A 7,063-nucleotide genomic window follows, 5' to 3' on the forward strand; every position below is an offset into this window, starting at 1 on the left:
TTATATTATATTTTTCTCAGACAGTACAGTTCAACACACTTAGTACATCAAGTTCAGAGGGGATGGGAATCAGAAAAGCAGCATTGTATGGTGGAATATTGCAGGATGGAAAGATCAACTGTTATAGCACTTTTTTTTTTTTTAATATAAGCTAAGGAAGTTGAGAGTTAGGGAGGTGAATTGATTTGCCCCAAGTCACATAGGCTGAAATAAGACCAAGGACACATGACCATCAAGCCTAGTGTTCCTTGTACTGCACCGTGATTCTACCTCCCTTGCCCTAAAATCACTTGCTCTTTGGCTGATGCTTACTGTTAATTAATATGCAGGTGTATCTGGGAGGGGTAACTTCTGCTAGAGATAGTTGATTAGTTCTACATGGTTCTGAGAGAATATAACATAGAACAGATATTTTAAAATTTAGGTATGCTGAGGAGAGCAAGAATGGGTAATACTTATCTGTGGTCAGATGGGAGGCTGTGGAAGATGTCATGGGGTGGGGAGGAGAAATTAGGCTACTGTGGACAATCATGGGTGGAAATAGGGGGACAGTAAAACAAATAGTGCTAGTGGAGGATGTAGGGTTCTGCTTCTAGACAGGGGTTAGAAAGGACCAAGAAGTAGTTTATAGCTTTGTGGAGGTGATTTCCATTCTATTGCATGTATGTGTTAATGCCCCTGCTTCCAGCTACTATTTCATGTCCTTTCTGTGATAGTGACTCCATGGCCTCATAGTTATGACATTTTTGTTGCCTCCAGGATCTGTGAGTTCATTGAAACTAAGAAGTATGGTCAATGCCATGTTTAAGAGTCAGGTTTGGATCCTCATTCCACCACTCTCGTTGTGTGACTGTTGAAAAGTGATCGAACCTCTCTCAGCCTCAGTGTTCTCATCTGTGAGTGACTTCATACCTCACTTTGGATTAGTAATTGAGATCCTACTTATGAAGTATATGTAGAATGTTTAAAAATATATTAAAAATATATGGTACAGCCCTGCTGGCATGGCTTTGTGGATGAGTGTTGACCTATGAACCATTCATATTCCTCCCTGTTGGGGCACATGCCCAGATTGCAGACTGGATACCCAGTGGGGGACGTACAGGAGACAGCTGATCAGTGATTCTCTCTTATCATTGACTTTTTTCTCATTATTCCTTTCTCTCTCTGAAATCAATAAACATATATTTGAAAAATATGGTACAGAATTCAAAAGTTTCTAAAGTGTATTTCTAAAGGAAGTCTTTTTTTTTTCTACCTCCATTCCATACCCCCCTGTTTCCTACCCAGAGGCCTCCACTGTTGTCAGTTTGTTTACCCTTCCAGAGCTAATCTCTGATATTAAGCTTTTCTTTCTCTTACATAGATGGTTGGATACTACACACATTATGCACTCTGTCACACTTTAAAAATGTTAATTTTGGGTAAACTCTTATCAGTTCATGTAAAATTATCTCATTCTTATTAGTTGTGAGGTATTCCATTGTGTGGTTGGGTCACAGTGTATAAGCCCCATCCCCATTCCCTTTTTTACTATATTAAAACTTCTCTACCCTTTCCTAAGCTTAGAAGTATATAACCCCCAAATTTGAGATAACAGGTAATGATCATGCCTCTTTTCTCTTACTTCCTGACAAACAGAGCAGTCTGTATAGCTTTCCTGGTAATTACCATAGCCACAGTGGAGAGATAAGAGCAGGCCCTTTACACTCTGGACATTCAATATTTTCTAAATGTAGAATGGCATTAAAGCATTCTCTGCTATCTGGTTAAATCTGCCAAAAGAAATGGCAGAAAGAGGAAGGCCTGACATGAATTGCAAATTGGGCAACTATCCACTACCTCACCCTCTTTTCCTATCTTGCATAAGAAAGCCTCTGGGCTAAAGGACTTTTATTACAGAAACCCACTGGTTGGGCTGTTATAATCTGGTGCTCTTATTCTCTGGCTTCTTTAGGCAAGCTTCCTACACGTTGGCCAAGGCCTTGGTCACAACCCTTCTGTAGCACTTCTATAGAACTTAATTCTTGGAGTGTTTGAAAGAAAAAGGTCCGGCCCTTTTCTCCCTATGGACAGGGAAGAAGCGAAATTAAAGGCAATGGGAATATTGTCTCTAGCAATCTATGAAATCCATCTCTGTGCAAGGATCTAGACATTGTTTGCCAGCCTCTAGGTCTCTTGATAAAACAACAAATATTTTTCTTATCTTAAGGCAATGCATACATATTTTAGAAAATATTTATAAAATATGGGACTTGTGATCCTACCCCTCAGAGATAAGCATTGTTAATAATGGTTGATTATCTTTCAGTTTTAATTTTTTTAAACATCAAAACTTCTTGGTAGCTCAGAAGTTTGAGAACTTGTAAAAAATAGCAGTTTGCAGACAGACTGATATATGCATGAGATGAATTAGCTGGCTCCATGAAGAGTCCTCTACTAAAAAAAAGTGGGATGATCTAGGAGAGGGGAAAGCAGGGACTGTGCAGGTTATTATTTTCTACGGTGGCTAAAGAGCTTGAGGTGTCAGTGAATACTGGGGAGCCCATAGTGCTCACTTTACCAACAGGGCCAGACCTCAATAGTGAGATTTTATGACCCACTTCTAATTTTAATACTGACCCAAGCACATATTTGTGTGTGTGTGTGTTTTATGTCTGAAACTTTGTTTCTCTTTTCCTTCCATAGTATGTCAGGTTGCCTACATCTAGCCAGATTCTTAGAAAAATAATGTCTGAGTTGAGAAAACGAATTTATGTTGGCTCTACTGCACTGCCATATGCATTTTAAATGGAATTATCTGCATTAGTAATAATGGATTATTAATTATGTCTTGTAATTTAATAGTTGAGGACTTCTTAAAATTTAATTTAATTATTTTTATAATACAATTTTGTTTGTTTGTTTAAAGTATTACATGTATCTCCTTTTCCCCCAGCCATTTCTACCCCCCAGGAGAAGCCCTCACTGTCCCAGTGTCTGTGCTCACATTCATATAAGACTTTTAGTTGATCTCTTACCCAGCCTCCCTCCCTCCCCTCACCTCGCACTCCTGCCTTCCCTCTGAGGTTTGATGGTCTGTTTGGTTTTTCTCTGTTTCTGGATCTATTTTTGTTCATTACCTTATGTTGTTCATTATATTCTACAAATGAGGTAGATGATGTGATATTTATCTTTCTCTGACTGCCAAGGTCATATTTAACACTCTTCCCCAGCTGCTATTTTGAAGAGCTTCTTTGAAACTTTTAACATACCCTTGTCACTTTTGAACTATCTGAGATGGGGATTGACAGCATCCTATCTAATAAAAGAGTAATATGCAAATTGACCATGCCTCCTCTATACCCACAAGCCATGTCCACTAGCCAATCAGAGATAGTATGCAAATAAACCCAACCAAGATGGCTACAGCCACAGAGAGCAGGAGGGAGGCTTGGGTTTCCCCAGCAATGGAGAAAGCCAAGCTTTCCACCTACCCTTGCCGGCCTAGGCCTCCACTCAAAGGTACAAAGTTTCAATTATAGAAGGTAAGCAAATTCAAACAGAAATGGTGGCAAATAAAAAAGAAGGAATTCTCATCATTTGCAGCAACCTGGATAGAACTAGAGAACATCATGCTGAGTGAAATAAGCCAGTCAATGAAAGAGAAACACCACATGACCTCACTCATTTATGGATATTAAAGAACATTATAAACTGATGAACCAAAAGACAGATATAAAGACAGTAAAGCAACAAGCAGACTGTCAAATTACAGCTGCGAGGGTAGGGAGATCTGGGGGAGATAATAGATCAACCGAAGGACTTGTATACATGCATATAAGTATAACCAGTGGACACAAAACTCTGGGGAGGGAGGGTATGTATGGAAGTGGAGGGGGCAATGTTAAAATATGTACACAGATAATAATTTAATTTAAAAAAATATATTAAAATGTTAAAAAAGAAGAAGAAGAAGAAGAAGAAGAAGAAGAAGAAGAAGAAGAAGAAGAAGAAGAAGAAGAAGAAATGGTGGCAGCCATGGAGCAAGCAGGTGGATTGGGTTCGCTCCAGGATACAAAGTTTCAATTGTAGAAGGTAAATAAATTCCAGATACCAGGGCCTCCACTTGGAGGTGTGGCTGACCTGCTAACCACCACAGGCCCCTCGCTCAGGCTGCCCCATGCCCCAAGGGAACACCCACCCTGATCCAGGACAATCTTCAGGGCAAACCAGCAGTCCCCCACCCATGCACCAGGCCTCTATCCTATCCAATAAAAGAGTAATATGCAGACTGACCATCACTCCAACACACAAGATGGCTGCCCCCATATGGTCAAAGATCCTGCCCCCATGTGTACACAAGTTGGCCACCACAAGATGGTCAGCAGGGGAGGGCAATTGAGAGGGACCAGTCCTGCAAGGAAGGGCAGTTGGGGTCAAACAAGCCTTCAGGGGAGGGCAGTTATGGGTGACCAGGGTGGCAGAGGAGGGAAGTTGGGGGTGACCAGGCCTGCAGGGAAGGGAAGTTGGGCGGGACCCAGGCCAGCAGGGGAGAGCAGTTGGGGGGACCAGGCCTGCAGGGGAGGGCAGTTAGGGGCAAGAAGGCTGTCAGGGAAGTAGTTAGGCATTAATCAGGCTGGCAGCAGAGTGGTTAGGGGTGATCAGGCTGGCAGGCAGAAGTGGTTAGGGTTCAATCAGGAAGGCAGGCAGGCGAGCAGTTGGGCACCAGCAGTCCTGGACTGTGAGAGGGATGTCCCAGATTGGAAAGGGTTCAGGCTGGGCTGAGGTACACCCCCCTCCATGCATGAATTTTTTAAGACTTCATGATTTTGATTAGTAATTGAGATCCTACTTTGTTTATGATTGAAAAATAAAAGAACTTTTGCAGAAGTATGACAGTACAGAAAAAAGTCACTTTAATAATAACATCTGGCGAGGATGTGGAGAAAAGGAAATCCTTGTGCACTGTTGGTGGGACTATAAACTTATATATCCACTATGGAAAACACTATAACTGTTCCTCAAAAAAATTAAAAGTAGTAAAAAAAAAAAAAAAAAAAAATTGGGAAAAACATGGCGACAGAATAGACAGACCTGTTCTGAGCCTAGTCCCAGAGCAGATAGAAGGAGTGCCTGAGAGTCACTTGGGGAGTGTTTGTTGGCAAGCTAAGGGATAGAAGAACTCTAAGAGAAGGTGGAGGACTGCTGGACGGGGTTCCCTAATCAAGCAGCCCACACTGTGGCAGAGACATCTCCCAGAGCTATTATGTAAACTACTCCATCGTGCAAGGAAAATTGGATCTTATCTGAGGCCTGAAAAAGCCACAACTGTGGAGACATCCGAACAGCTTTGAGGCCCCAATCGGCGCAAACACGTGGATTCAAGGGAGCTCTTCACTCCACCATGGAAAGGAGAGAGAGAACTACATAAACAGACATCCTGAAAAGAGAGACCACGGAAAGACAAAGAAATAGCCTGCATATGAAAGAAAAGCAGGCATCACCAGAAAAGGAAGTAAACAAATTAGAGGCAAGCAACCTATCAGAACAAGAATTCAGAGAAATGATCATAAGATGGCTGAAAAGAATGGAATAAAAATTTGACAATATGAGTATGAGCCAAGAGGAAACAAAAAGGAACAAAGAAGAAATGAAAAAATGACATCGCTACTGTAAAGAACTCAATAGAAAGCATCAAGAGTAGACTAGAAGAAGCAGAGGACAACACCAGTGAGTCAGAAGACAAGATGAAAAAAATACCCAGTTAGAGCAGCTTCTAGAAAAAAAAAAAAATCAAAAAGCAGGAGAGCCTAAGGGAACTTTGGGACAATACAAAACAAAACAATATTTGCATAATTGGTGTTCCAAAAGAAAAGGAAACTGAGGAAAGCATAGAAAACCTATTTCAAGAAATAATGACAGAAAACTTTCCTGAGATAGAGAAGAAAAAACCCACACAAATCCAATAAGCTCACAGAGTACCAAGCAAAATGAATCCCAGAAGACCAATGCCAAGGCACATTATAATTAAATTGGCAAACACCAATGACAAAGTAAGAATCTTAAAAGCAGCCAGACAGAGACAGAAAGTTGCATATGAAGGAACCTCCATCAGACTAGCAACTGATTTCTCAACAGAAACTCATCAGGCCAGAAGGGAATGGAATGAAATATACAAAGTCATGCAAAGGAAGGGTCTGAATCCAAGAATACTGTACCCAGCAAGGCTATCAATCAAAATTGAAGGTGAAATCAGGAGCTTCGCAGATAAAAAAGGACTAAGGGAATTTATCACCACCAAACCAGCAATGCAAGAAATGCTAAAGGGTCTGCTGTAAAAATAAAAAAAGAAATAGAAAGTGAAGAAGGAACACAGGGGTATAGAGTAAAAATGGTGATAAGTAAGTACCTATCAATAATAACTTTAAATGTAAATGGATTAAATGCCCCAATCAAAAGACATAGGGTAACAGAGGGGAATCCAAGATGGTGGCATAGGTAAACACCTAACTGCAGCTGCACACAACAATTTCAATAAAATACAACTAAAATACAAAATGGACATTACCCAGAACTATAGGAAAGTTGACTGACTGGAAATTCTACAATGAGAAGGAAAGAGAAAACCAGAAGGAAAATCAGAGGAGCTGTAAAAGCCTAAGGTATGGAGACACGTTGTGTGCACAGAGAAGATGGAGCCAGAAAAGAGGGGGAGGCTGAGTGCCTTGCTGGCGTACCCTAGCAGGAAGGAGATAAAAGCTCTGGACTGTGCTGAGCCCCAGATCCGACAGCACTGAACCCCAGTTCTAGGCAGACCCTGAGGTCCCAGGCTCATACAGAGGGAGCCTGGGCTGTAAGGCAGAACCTCAGGGGAGCAGCAAAAGGCAGTCCCAGAGGTGCACACATTATGCGCAGAGGACAGACCATTGATTCTGCTGCTAGATTGCCCTAGCGGGAAGGAGACAAAAGCTCCGTACTGTGCTGAGCTCCAGTTCCAACTGCACTGAACCTCAGTTCTAGGCTGGACCCTGGGGACCCAGGCTCATACAGAGGGAGCCTGGGCTGTCAGGCGGTAACCCAG

Source organism: Pipistrellus hanaki (genome assembly GCF_964339955.1).
Source record: "Pipistrellus hanaki genome assembly, chromosome: 3".
Classification (NCBI taxonomy): domain Eukaryota; kingdom Metazoa; phylum Chordata; class Mammalia; order Chiroptera; family Vespertilionidae; genus Pipistrellus; species Pipistrellus hanaki.